Here is a 13,522-nt window from a genome sequence, read left to right on the forward strand (position 1 = left end):
CTATACAAGAGATTTCAATAACTCGCTCAGCAGACAGGTTCACGATGTCTTTTCGTTCTTTATATTCTATATTTTTATTAACAATTATGAGGGAACCGCCACGTATCATGTTTGTTCTGCTGAACGAGCTGGCAACCTGATGCTTACAAAAATTAAATTGGTTTTGCTCGGTTTTCAACCAGTGTTCTGTTATACAAAGAATATCCACATTACTATTGTCTAAGAATAATTCTATTTCTAGATCCTTGCCTATCATACCTTGAATATTCTGATGCACCAGGTTGATCGATGATAAATTTGATATGTAATTATTGGTATTACTCGTATTGCAAGAGGTTGTCTCTATTGTCTTATTAATTAATTTAAATTATTGTTAATGTCAAAATTAGCCAAAATATTGGCAGAAGAAATGTCAATATTATTAGATCGCTCAATAGAAGCAACCTTGGTAGCCAAGTTCTTGGCTGTAATATCAAAAAAATATGATAGCGAAACAGCTACCTGTCTTTTTAAATATCGGTTAAGATAATATTTATCTTTTGTCAAATAAATTTTTTTAACATAATTGTTAATGTCTATTATATGAAATTTCATACTATTATTACATGTCAAATTATTTAATGTCAAGTTAAGATTATATCTATAATTATTTTCCACCTGTGACATATTGTGACAGTAGGGAAAGGTAAACATTATGATTTTATCTACTTTTAGACTATTTAATGCACTGTAATAATTTGATAATGTGTGTTTGTTTACATTTCCTTTATCACCGATTAATATAATTAATGTAGTATGGGCACTGAAGTTATAAGTCAAAATTTTGTGCATGATATTCTGATATGATAAACCAGGCATACAGTAGTTGATTACCGTATGGCTCTTACATGCTTTCGACAAAAGTTGACCCATATCCTTGCCCATTTCGTCGCTAAATATTACAATATTTGCATTTGTTGCTGTGCAGTTGGGAGTTATCGAGTTATTTGACACTTGAGAGCTGTCAGTGGCAGGTAATACACATGATTCAGCCACTCCCGAGTCACACTTAGGCAATGAACAATTTGTTAATGACGAGTTATTTATTATGTCGGGATCCCCGGTTTGTTCCGATGCACTGCAAGCCATCAATTTGTTCATTGCCAAAATGTATTCTCGCAATTGGTTTTCAGATTGATCGTATTTTGATGTGACAGATTTTAATTTTGCCTCCAAATGATCAATCTCACTCTGAAGGTTTTGTATGTCATTCTTGTACTTCAGTGTGTTATTTTTCAATTTAGAGGCATACATATCCAATCTATCAATGAGTTGCAGTCGCTCTCTATTTAATTTTACATTTTTTATGAAAAATTTATGTTTTTTTATGACCTTTTGTGTTTTACGAATATATTTATTAATATTTACATATTTTTTAAGTTTGTTTTTGCTACATTTAACCTCTTTATTGATATTTGGCATATTTAAACTATCATTAGTTAAGTCAATTGTGACCATGGGTTTAGAGTTAAATGTAGCAGAAACCATGTCCGGGGCACCGGTCACCAGCTCGTCGAATAAGCTCTGATTCAATGATGCGGTGATGTTATGTTTGGTGGCTTCTGATTGACATAGTTGTCTATGTGCCTCTTGTAATTGTTGTTCTAATAAGTCGATACGGCATAAGGCCTTTTCATATTCCAAGCTGCATTCGTTGAACCCGTCAACCACGAGCTGAAGCCGGTCCCGGTCCTCTATGGCGTCTTTACATTTGACATGCAACTCTGTCATTTCTAATTTTAATTTCTTATTAATATTCAACAAGTCTAATAGCTCCCTTTCGTTATCATCCCTTTCTCTGTTTAAATCCTCACATAACTGTTTTACCGACTTCAACTCAGTCAAAGCCAGTTGAAGCTTTGTTTCTTCTTGACGAGCCAAAGCCCTGCGAGTTATCATTTTATAAAAATAAAAAAGTTAATTAATAAAAAAAGAAAAGGAAAAAAATATATGTGCAGAATAAAACAAAGAAAGTTAATCTAAAAATGAAAGGTTCCACAATAAGTACAAAAAGTCACAGGTGAAAAAAAAAAAAAAAAAAAAAAAAAAAAAAAAAAAAAAAAAAAAAATTGTATCATTCAAATAAATAATAATAATAATAAAATGGCACAATGATTCCTCAGAAAATATAAAAAAGAGAAATAAAACAAAAAAAAAAAAAATGTGAGATGCAGAGGTTTGAACCCGCGTATGCGTCGAAACTATCTATCAAGTTAACAATCCTTAGTCAACACACCAGAGACTACTACGAGCAATACGCGAAAAATGTAAACTGTTATGGCGTGTTGAAAAAGTTGTGTCAACTTTAATTTAAAGACACCCTCGATTTATTTTATTAATTTAACGTTGTCTAAGTATATTTTAAATCGATTTATTAACAAATTACACAAACATAATCACTAACAAAGCATCTATTACGATGATAATAGATTACTTGCGATTATCTTAAACCACTGTCCACTATTATCTAATTGTTTTCATTTGGTTTTTGTACACTGCACCGTCTCGATAGTTTATCACTTAATTACTATTGTTGCACTAGCTTTTTACACTGGATAACACTTTCTCAGAAGATTTATAAGCTAACAATTTATAATACAACAAAATATATATAAATAAAGGGTGTAATATATTATTTTAAAGTTAATTACTGAGGAACCAATGTTACCACGACAGCTGTCAGCTGTCAGCAACAGCAATATGAAGGTGGTAGAACCCTTTGTGGTTCGACTCCGTCGGCACCACCGCCACACCTATTTTTACCCAATAACAGCAGTGTTAGGCGCTGCTGTGTTCCGGTTTGAAAGGTGTGATAAGGGAGACAGACTCTTCCGAGGCGTTCCAGCTTAGTCCTCGGGGATAGCGACGCATCTGTGGCCGACCTCAGGTAGGAATATCTAATCCTATCTGGGGTTGATTACAGATGTCCATGGGCGGCAGTAGCCACTTACCATCAGGTGGATTGCATGCTCGTCCGCTACTCCTATTTTATAAAAAAAACCCAAAATCATATCCAAAGACCCAGCTGTGACAAATTTTAAATTAAAACTTGATATATAAATTATAACTTTAGCAGAGTGAGATACCCTGTGAGGCGATGTGATCGTTCGCGATACTCCAACGGTCTCGGTTAAGAGCTTGTATATATACAAGATGTTGAGAAAACTTCGATAGCGTGATTCAGAAACGAGTAGCGGGCATCTCTTGACGAGTTGCGGGAAGACGCCATTAGAGCTTGTACACAAAACTGCGATGCGTCGTCGCATCGCAAGAACTTGGGAATTGATTCGCATCGCGCATTCTTGCGATGTTTCGTCACAGTTGTTGTTGTTGTTGGTCAGCCTGGGAGACGCTATGCTGCACGATATCACATCGCAGCAATTCGTGTCGCAATTTTCTGCATTGCGAATTCGCATCGCGTCGCATCGCAGTTTTGTGTACGAGCCCTTAATTCGGTAGATTCGCCACAATTTTACTTTCTTTGTACACCCATCTTCTTTGCCTGAACTTATCAATAATTTTTTCACTAGATGCTGACATCACCATAGATTTCATCCTTAGTTATCAAGCTCCTCTCAAACAAGATGTCACCACTAGACCAACATGCTATAACTTACTATCTTTAGTCAAGAGCTATAATCAACCTACGCCTCTGCAACCTGCCAGTTATGAGAACAATCCACCCGAAATGAAACGGTAACAATGCGTTGCTAACGTTGTGTAACACGGGGTCACGGTGAGTCGCACGGGCTCTTGGATAACGTTTCTAATTTAGGGACTTGTTTTTTTTTTTTTTTTTATAATATAAGAGTAGCAGACGAGCATGCAGTCCACCTGATGGTAAGTGGCTACTGCCGCCCATGGACATCTGTAATCAACCCCAGATAAGATTAGATATTCCTACTAGAGATCGGCCACAGATGCGCCGCTACCCCTGAGGACCAAGCTGGAACGCCTCGGAAAAGTCTGTCTCCCTTACCTTCCTTAAAGTCTTTCCCTTCAAACCGGAACACCGCAGCGCATAACACTGCTGTTATTATGTAGAAATAGGTGTGGCGGTGGTGCCGCCGGAGTCGAACCACAAAGGGTTCTGCCACCTTCAAAACACACAAAATTCTTCTAACAGGACCTTTGTAGGGTTCGGTTTTTACCGGAGCTTCTGTTTTTACCGGGTTCGCCACATGAAAAACCGCTTTTTCGGTATTCATTGAAAAGGTAAGTTTAAATTTCCACAATGCATTTATTTGCATAAATACTAAAAATAAAAAATGGTGGTAGTGGTACGAAACCAGGAGTTCGACTCGCTCCTGCCCCTTTAGTACAGCACTGACTTCATTTTGCATAGAAAAGAATCAGAAGAAAGCGCCATTTTTTCGTCGGCCTATTTTACTCCATTGCTCTTAAAACCCTTTAGCAAAGCTATAACTAACTCTACAAATTATTATATGTCTACAGATTATTATTATGTAATATGCCAGACACCAGCCTAACTGTCAAATAATATGATATATGAGTTTCTGACACGACACGTTCAATATCTGTACATGAATAGGGCCTTGCACAAGTCACGTAGTACTACTGCTCCACTGATGTCTCCGATTTTTTTTATCTAAGCCAGATTATAATCTATTCATGTTGTCAAGTCTAATGCATAATGACACTAATAGTCTTATAATTAAGAATAATTATTAATTTATTTTATTAAGAATGAGAAGCATTAGGCCATAGTCCACCGCGCTGGCCAAGTGCGAATTGGTAGACCTCACATACCTATGAAAACTTTTTTTTAAGATCTCTCAGGTGTGCAGGTTTCCTCACTATGTTTTCCTTCACTGTTTAAGCTAATGATAATTTATTTCTAATACGCACATAACTGATAAATCAGAGATGCCCTGGGGTTTAAACCTCGGACCCCTCGATCAGAAGACCGAGTCTACTATCACGGCTGCTACAGACTTTATATAAATGCAAGATATTAAAAAAAACGTCAATACCGTGATTCAGAATTGTGAAGCGCCATCTTTTAACAGATCGAGGACAATACAGACACGACAATCTTCAATAAGAATAGCATCAGTGTCAAAAAAGTGAAATAATAAATCACTTCTGGTTAAAGACACCGTTTAGTAACGTACTTCGTAACATTTGAAAAGTCTGTCTGCAATAGATACAGGTCAGATTGCGAAAATGCGGATTTTTATGTTTTTATATGATTGTCTTTATAAAGATTATGTTGATGGCTTTGGATTGAAATTTAGATGAAACTAGTAACCTTAGATTGAAGTAGCAAACTATCATGCAGTCCATCTGATGATAAGTGGCTACTGCCGCCCATGGACATCTGTAATCAACCCAAGATAGGATTCTTGAGATTGGCCACAAATGTGCCGCTACCCCTGAGGACTAAGCTTTAACGCCTCGGAAAAGCACGTCTCACTTACCACAACCTACAAACCAGAACATAGCAGTGTTTAACATTGCTGTTATGAGGCAGAAATAGGTGTGGCGGTGGTGCCGCCGGAAGCGAACCACAAAGTCTAGCACCTTCATATTTTCTAGATATTAAATTTGCTTTTTGTTGGATTTATAAGAATACCTTGAAATTATCACGCACGTATTCCTGTATCTGTTTTTATTGATAGCATATTGTTCAAAATATGCGTATTGCATATTTCCCGGCCAAGGCAAGTGCAATCATGCACGGAATCATGCACAAAGGATATTAGCACTCTTCGGATCATCATGATTGAGGGTCGACATTGTCCAATTGTTATGGTCGATTAACGAAGATTTTGTGTTGGAAATATAATACTTGTACAGCGTGATGGTATTTTTTTATCAGATTAAAGTAGCAGACGAGTATGCAATTCATTTGATGATGGCAACCTTAGATAAAGGTTTGAAGATGGTAGAACCATTAGTGGTTCTCCGGCGGCATCACCACTACACCTATAACAACAGTGTTAAGCGCTGATGTGTTCTGGTTTGAAGGGAGTGGTAAGGGAGACTTTCTTTTCTGAGGCGTGCCTGCTCAGTACTCCCGATTAGAGGCGCATTTGTGGCCGGTCTCAGATAGCAATATTTAATCCTATCTGGGGATGATTACAGATGTCCATGGGCGGCTGCGACCACCCAACATCAGTTGGACTGCACATGTACTTGCTACTCTGAATCCCTTATAACTATTGGCAAGTAGTAAAAATATTAAGAACTTGCTTGTTATAACCATAAACAAGTAATTACCGAACATCAATCAAATGAAGCACAAAAGTAGCCATGACATTTAGAGCTCATGGTCAGTGACTGGAAAACGGTATTAAATAATAGTAATTGGTGTGGTATGCACGTACCATGCTGGTTTAGGTTCGATTTTGGACCAGAACTTATTAATTATTAATTTTAATATTAAATATATTTAATACCAAAATAATGTGGCTAAAGGAATGGGACTTTAAGAAAAAATAGACATTATTAATTAAATAGAAGAATCCAAATCCTTGTTAGTAATTAACTGAAAAGGAAAGTAATGTAGACGATGTCATCCTCATCATCACCATTTTTTTTAATAAATCTCGCAGGAGTGCAGGTTTACTCACGATGTTTTCCTTCGCCGTTTAACAAGTGATAATTAATTTCTAATACGCAAATGACTGAAAAACCAGACGTGCGTGACTGGGATTTGAACCTCGGACCCCACGATCGAGAGGCCGCGTTTCTTAACCACTAGGCTATCACTGCTCACCACGTCACTACCATAATTTAGACGAATTTAACGACACTTTTTATATAAAATCCCGTCAAGCCATTTAGACTGTAGAGCGTACCAAAGAATGAGACACGAGGTCATTATGCATGTTATAAGCATGATACCATTTACATATGACGTCGGCTGTAAGGTCCCCTAGGACGAAACTTTAAAGGAAGTTTTTAGTGGGTTGGTCTCCCTTCAGGATGTCCTTTCAGGAGCCCCCACACACCCCAGGTACCGTCGTCGCGGCCTGCAAGTGCTTGGATGCATTTTTCCCCTCCTCCCTCCGCAAAGAGTTAGCCCCGTTTTCCACCTACTCATCTGGGCGCAAAAAAAAAACATGCGCTCAAAAAACATTTCCCTCCGCATTCGAATAAAAACTAATTAAACGATTAAACTATAGTTACATAATAAGCAAAATAAAACAGTTAACACTTTTCAACTACAAAACTACTGATTTACTAAATTAATAGCAATAAATTCCAAGATTAAGGATAAATTTAAGATTATACTTAGGTAACATAATGTAATGTAAACATACGTAACTTAAATGTTACGGTCATTAAAAATTACGCTTGAGAAGTTTAATACGTAAATTATACAGATAAAACTTGCTATTGCTATGTTCATTTTTTTCTTAACACTTTTATTTTAAAGATTCAGATTTAGATTATCTATATCACTGGTTCGCACTACTCTCTACTCAAAACGAAAAAAAAACACAAATTCACTTTGCAAAAGTTTACCTGGCCGAGGATCGAACGCGGAACTCTACATGTCTGTCCGATGGTGACTACTCTACTACGTTAATCAAACATCGTAAGTCTATATACGAAAACTTGTATAAGTCCAATTACAGATGATTACAGGTTCGGCCCTTAAACCTTATAAGGGCCTTTGACGATAACGGTCAGTATAATTTTGTGATGAAACCAAGTCCAATACATAAAGACTGCCACTCGGAGATTTATCCAAAATGTCAGGGACGACATACATCTTTCGTAATTTCGAATCGTATATTATAAGCGTGTAATTCTACCAATTCACACTTGGTCACCCTAGGTTCGATTACAGCGTCCCTGTAATATAGGGACCAGAATAGGGCTACGGTATCCCCTGTCTGTCGTAAGAGGCGACTAAAAGGGGCTTGCGGGGTTCCGGGCGGCAAGAGTGGGAGCTCGAACCGTCCAGAGAGCAACCCCCGGAAGGACGGCGGTATGTGTGGTCGCATCCCGTCGTAAACACCAGATGGTGTGGGAGGAGCCAAAAATACTCCACGCAGGGCAGAACCCGATCAGGGCATCGCGCTTGGAGGACTCCGGTTGTGTTCCGTCGGAGATCCCGGAGTTCTCCAACAAGCCTTGAGGACGGCCACCGGGGGGGTTTTAGTGCGGTAAAAGTCCCACATAACCTGGCGTCACTCCCAAATCGTCGGGTACCTTTTGAAGGTTTCCCCCTCGTCAACAAAAAAAAAGGTTCGACTACAGCGGCACCACTGTCACACCAATTTCTAGCTACACCACTGACTGACTACCATTCCTACGACTTCCGTACAGATACGCAGTCCGAATCGTCAACTACCCGAGGATTTCCGATTGACTAGAACCTTTAAGTTTGCCGAGGCTTGAGGCGGAGCTTGACAATGGTGAGTGTTCCGAGGAACTATTTGACCTGGTACCTACGTCACCATTCCTCTATCGCACCACTCGCTGAACATTGAAGTTCCATCCACACCAAATGGACTCATGGCGGTCCAAAAAAAGGTGTAAAAAAAGCTGCTCTTTTTCAAAGCCGATGCATTGGCGATTCCTCTGGTATTGCAAATGTCCATAGGCGACGTTGACTACTTTAAATCAGGTAGCAAGTCTGCTTTATTTATAGGCTCAAATATAAAAAAAATCTAACACCAAAATCTTCAAAATAATGTCATGGCTGACATGCGTTTGAGATATTCGTTTTGCAATATTACGGAATATGTACAAACGGACAATGCAAATTTAAATGTTTGGTAAGTTTTTTGAAACAGTCGAGTAAATAACAAAATAATACTTCATCTGGATTTCTTACGATTAGCATCAATAACCTATTATTATCCCACTGCTGGGCACGAGTCTTCTCTAAGTCTAAGAAGGTTTTTTATAAGACAGGTGTAGCAGACGAGCATGCAGTCTACCTGATGGTAAATGGCTAACATCTGTAATCAACCCCCGATAATATTAGATTCTTACCTGAGGTGACCTACAGATGCGCCGCTACCCCTAAGGATTAAGCTGGAATACCTCGGATAAATATGTCTCCCTTACTTCCATACTACCTTCCTCCCATACTACCTTCAACCCAGAACACAGCTGCGCTGAACATTGCTCCTGTTAGACAGAAATAGGTGTGGCGGTGCCGCTGGAGGCGAATGGAGGGTTCTACCTTAAGATACTATATATCATTTACATTTGACGACAGATTGAAACGCTATAAGTGCTAGGAGGCTGAGCGTAAGTATTACATCACACACACAAGTGTTACAAATAAAAATAAACCGGTCTCCAATGGTATACTTTATAACACAAAATGAGGACAATAACATATATGGTAAGCATCCATTGGAATGTACTTTTAGGGTTCCGTACAATAAAAACAATAAACTTAACCGTTATAGGATCAGTTGTCTGTCCGTCCGTCTGTCATAGACAATTTACTTTTGTCAAGGACAAAATAAGTTAAGGTATACACTTTTCCGTAAACCAAAGGAGGTGTAACGTAAACAACTGGATTTTAAATTAAGGAGTGACTTTGTAACAAAAAGAAAAATGTAAAAAAAAGTATTGCAAACTGTCAAAAGTGTACATTTTTTACGGAACCCTCTCCACCCGAGTTATCTTGCTACTAGCCCGGTTCTTTATTATTATTTACTTATCCTCTGAATTTCTAGCAATACTGTTTTGGATGTTAGTGTTTTTCTCTATGTCTTTTTTATAATCCGACAATAACGTGCCATTAGATGTTTTTCTCCTTTATAGGTGTTACCTGCTTTCACAAATTTTGCTTAAATACCCAAGCAATTATAATTACGATATATTCCACGAAAAAAATACATTTTGAGTTAAGACCTTAAAGGTTTGACTCTAAAAGTCAACCAATGAAAGTGGGACAGCGTTATAAACATAAAAAGTCTTACTTTAAAAAATCTCAATCAACTATCAATAATAATATTTACAAACCTGTATAATTTTACTCGGCCATGTTTCGAAATCACGAAATAACTGTCTTTGTAAATACACTTTTTATACACACAGATAAAACACAAATAAAAATAAAATAAAAGTTTAAATGTTGACTTAACACCAATTCACTTTATTTAAAACTTATTTATTTTATAATAGTTTACATAAATAACTTAAGGTCGTTTAAAAAATAAATAAACAAAGTTAATCATTAATAAACAACAAACAAACATTCACAATCGCGAAACGTTCTGAAACGGCGAAGCGTCGTGAGGCTTTGGCGCCAAAATGGTGAAATGTCAAACTTGAGCGGGAAGGTAAGGTCGGACATTATGGCGGGGAGGAGAAGGGTTTTTTCGCACGGTGAATGTAACATTTAAATAATTATAAAAATATATATACTTTTTTTTTATTTTTAACTTAAAGCGTAATTGCACTACCGCCAATCATCAATCAATCCAGATTACCATTTTAAAAGTAGTTGATATTTTCGCTTTTTTTAATGAGTTTAAAAGTGAATGCACAACATAGATTAGTAAAGTAAAGATACTTCGCCGCCTTGAAATTGAATGAAGCCACAAACGGCTTATTTTAGTAAGTTATTTTTTTGAATCCTTGACAAATAAAAACATTTTTAGAGAAAATGCACGAATAAATAACTAATTTACGTAATAATTACGTAATTTAAGTAATAAATAAATAATAATTTCAAATATTTTAGGAATATTTTAGCACGGAGACGTGGCAAAACTTTTTTACGCAACTATTTCAATTCTCAAAACTGGGTACATTTTCTTGATAGGAGTGAGTAATCTTTACTAATCTATGATGCACAACAAAAAAAATTGCTCCTTTTAATTACAGGAAAAAAATGCGTGCTACTAAACATGTACTTTAGTACTTAATGCAAATGCAAAGATGTACTAGAGAAGACGATTCTTGTAGTGCGCTTGGTTAAACAAATTTTGATGTTCAAGATTGACACTGTCTTCATTGACAGTGTCTATTTTAATAGTTACTGGTAAACGGTATTATGATGTAATTATGTAATCAACACTTAAACACTCGTGGATCACAAAACTAGGAGAGACTTGACCATAATCCACTTTGCGATTAAATACTAAATATTTATAAAGCAACTGCGTCTGTTTACATGCAACAGAGTCGTAGAAAAAATCGTCCAGTTGTAATCAGCCTTAATAGGCTATACAATATTTACTTCGATTAATGCACATTAGTACATGAAATGACCGAAGGCCGAACTATATAAGCGGTAACTATGTTTTTTACTTTCAAAAATATGTACAGAATGCGGAAGTGGTTATGACGCTGGTATCAATAATAAGGGAACTTAAAATAAGAAGTTTTTTTTTTATAATTTAGGAGTAGCAGACGAGCATACTTACAGTTCACATGGTAAGTGGCTACTGCCGCCCATGAACATCTGTAATCAACCCCAGATAGGATTAGATATTCCTACCTGAGGTCGGCCACAGATGCGCTACCCTGAGGACTAAGCTGGAACGCCTCGGAAAAGTATGTCTCCATTAGTGGTGTGCAAGGGTGTGGTCCTTCAAAACGGAACACAGCAGCGCATAACACTGCTGTTATTAGGCAGAAATACAATAATTAGAACCACATTGCAATCCCCATTTAATATTATCAATTGCTATTTATTTTGTATATTTTTTGGTTTCATATAAGTAGGTTTTAATAGTTTTTACGTCCCACTACTGGACACTGATCCTGTCCACATATGAAGGGAAAATTAAATATTAATATTTCATCCAGAAAATTTAATTTATTCTTAATTTTACTCTAGTAACATTTGTAAACGATACATGAAATTATGAAATTAGGATGCCAAGCATGGTCAATCGTATGATAGGTGACCGAGAGACAGAGTATTATTATATACAGCTGAGAGACCACCAATAGTAACGTTCTATAGAACCACCTTAGGTGCATTATCTTAAGACACGTACATACTAACTAAAAAGTTACTAATTTTACTACCTAGATTTTTGCCGATTATCTACCAGAATGCCAACGGTCATTTATGCAATAACAGACCATTTTAATCGCATAAAGCAGCGTTTCCCAGCCTTTTTCAGTCCACGGACCCTTAGGAAATCAAGCACAATTTTCACGGACCCCCTTAATAAAATAAACAGCAAAAACATGTACATGTAAACATGTATTTATTTTAGTTATTACAGATACAAAAAAGAAACAAATACAAAAGGTTATTATAACTGTTTATTATGAAAAATATGAAAAAAAGGTTAGTGTTGCTTTTTTGCAACTAAATCAAGGATATTCGGGTTGATGTTGCTACTAAGCTGTAATCTCAAATCAGATTCTACTTGTAATCTGTTTCTTTATTTGTTTCTTTATTTATATAAACAAGAGTAGAGAATACATTTTCAAATAGGTATGTGGTTGAAAAAAGCAGTAAAGGGGCCCTTTTGCATTTAATGAGCGATTTAGATATGGTCCAGAGATGACACCGCGGACTCCCATACATATACTCGGACCACAGGTTGAGAAACGCGGGCATAAAGTATTCATAATTCTTTGATACTCACCAACCATTAACACTTATATAAATACAAACTTATTACAGTTATTACACCTCATAATATCAAATTCATCTAAGCATCTAGGTATTATTTATTCTGCACTTATAAAAAATATGTTTTATTATCTGCTGACATTCGCCGTTTATAATCTGTGAGGCAACAGCGGAAGACAAGCGGCGGCGTGGAACGGCTTGCGACATCTGTTCGCGCCAACTTTAATTACTGATCAATTCCAGATTTAAAATGTTGGTGGCAGCTTTTTAGATGCAGACGGGCAGATTTTTTATGTAATGGATGTACGAAGCAACGTTGTTCATCTACGATTACTAATGGACAGCTGACAGCAATTTTAGAAGATTTGGATACTTCAATTCGGTTAGAAATACTGTAATCAAATACGGTTTAACTCCGGAGGCACTACCACCTATATGACCTATACGGACCAGACCTATATGACCGGATATGACGGAGGTAGGCGTAGAACGGATAAGCTATCCTGTAGATTGAGAAGCAATATATTTTTCACAGAAGTTCCTTTGTAGTACTCAACTAGGAAATGATTGACAATTCAGCCCCTTTTTCCTATCACGCGGCTTTATGCCAGCTTGCGGATCTAATTCGAATGTGTCCACATGTATCATATGATTTTATACACACTTTTCCTGACATGCGTGCCACACGCACTATACGCATGCAGATCGCAGAGACAGCAGCGGTATTACTATACGCTGTTAATGGAGAATGCGTGCCAAGTGTGACAGTAACAGCCACCAGAGCTCTGTGACAGACAGACAGACGGACAGATGAAGGCTTAGTACCAGGATTCCGTTTTTACCGTTTGGATACGGAACCCTAAAAGTCCCCAAGTGACTAAATAATGACTGAACGTAAAAACACCTCCGTTGTTTTTTATTCTTATTTTTTCAATAAATATA

General features: G+C 37.0%; 1 protein-coding gene across 1 annotated transcript in view; it reads right to left on the bottom strand.

The window, feature by feature from the left end:
* Positions 1-10,208, bottom strand: part of LOC140756450 (uncharacterized) — a 36,686-nt gene extending 26,478 nt beyond the window's left edge. Inside the window, exon 1 of the mRNA XM_073091962.1 lies at positions 10,003-10,208. The gene's annotated coding sequence lies outside the window, so the exon portion shown is untranslated. The remainder of the gene's footprint in view (positions 1-10,002) is intronic.
* Positions 10,209-13,522: the final 3,314 nt, after the last annotated feature.

The sequence above is a fragment of the Epargyreus clarus genome, unplaced genomic scaffold (genome assembly GCF_041222505.1).
Source record: "Epargyreus clarus isolate Ecla_fem2 unplaced genomic scaffold, WU_Ecla_fem_2.2 ptg000035l, whole genome shotgun sequence".
Lineage (NCBI taxonomy): Eukaryota > Metazoa > Arthropoda > Insecta > Lepidoptera > Hesperiidae > Epargyreus > Epargyreus clarus.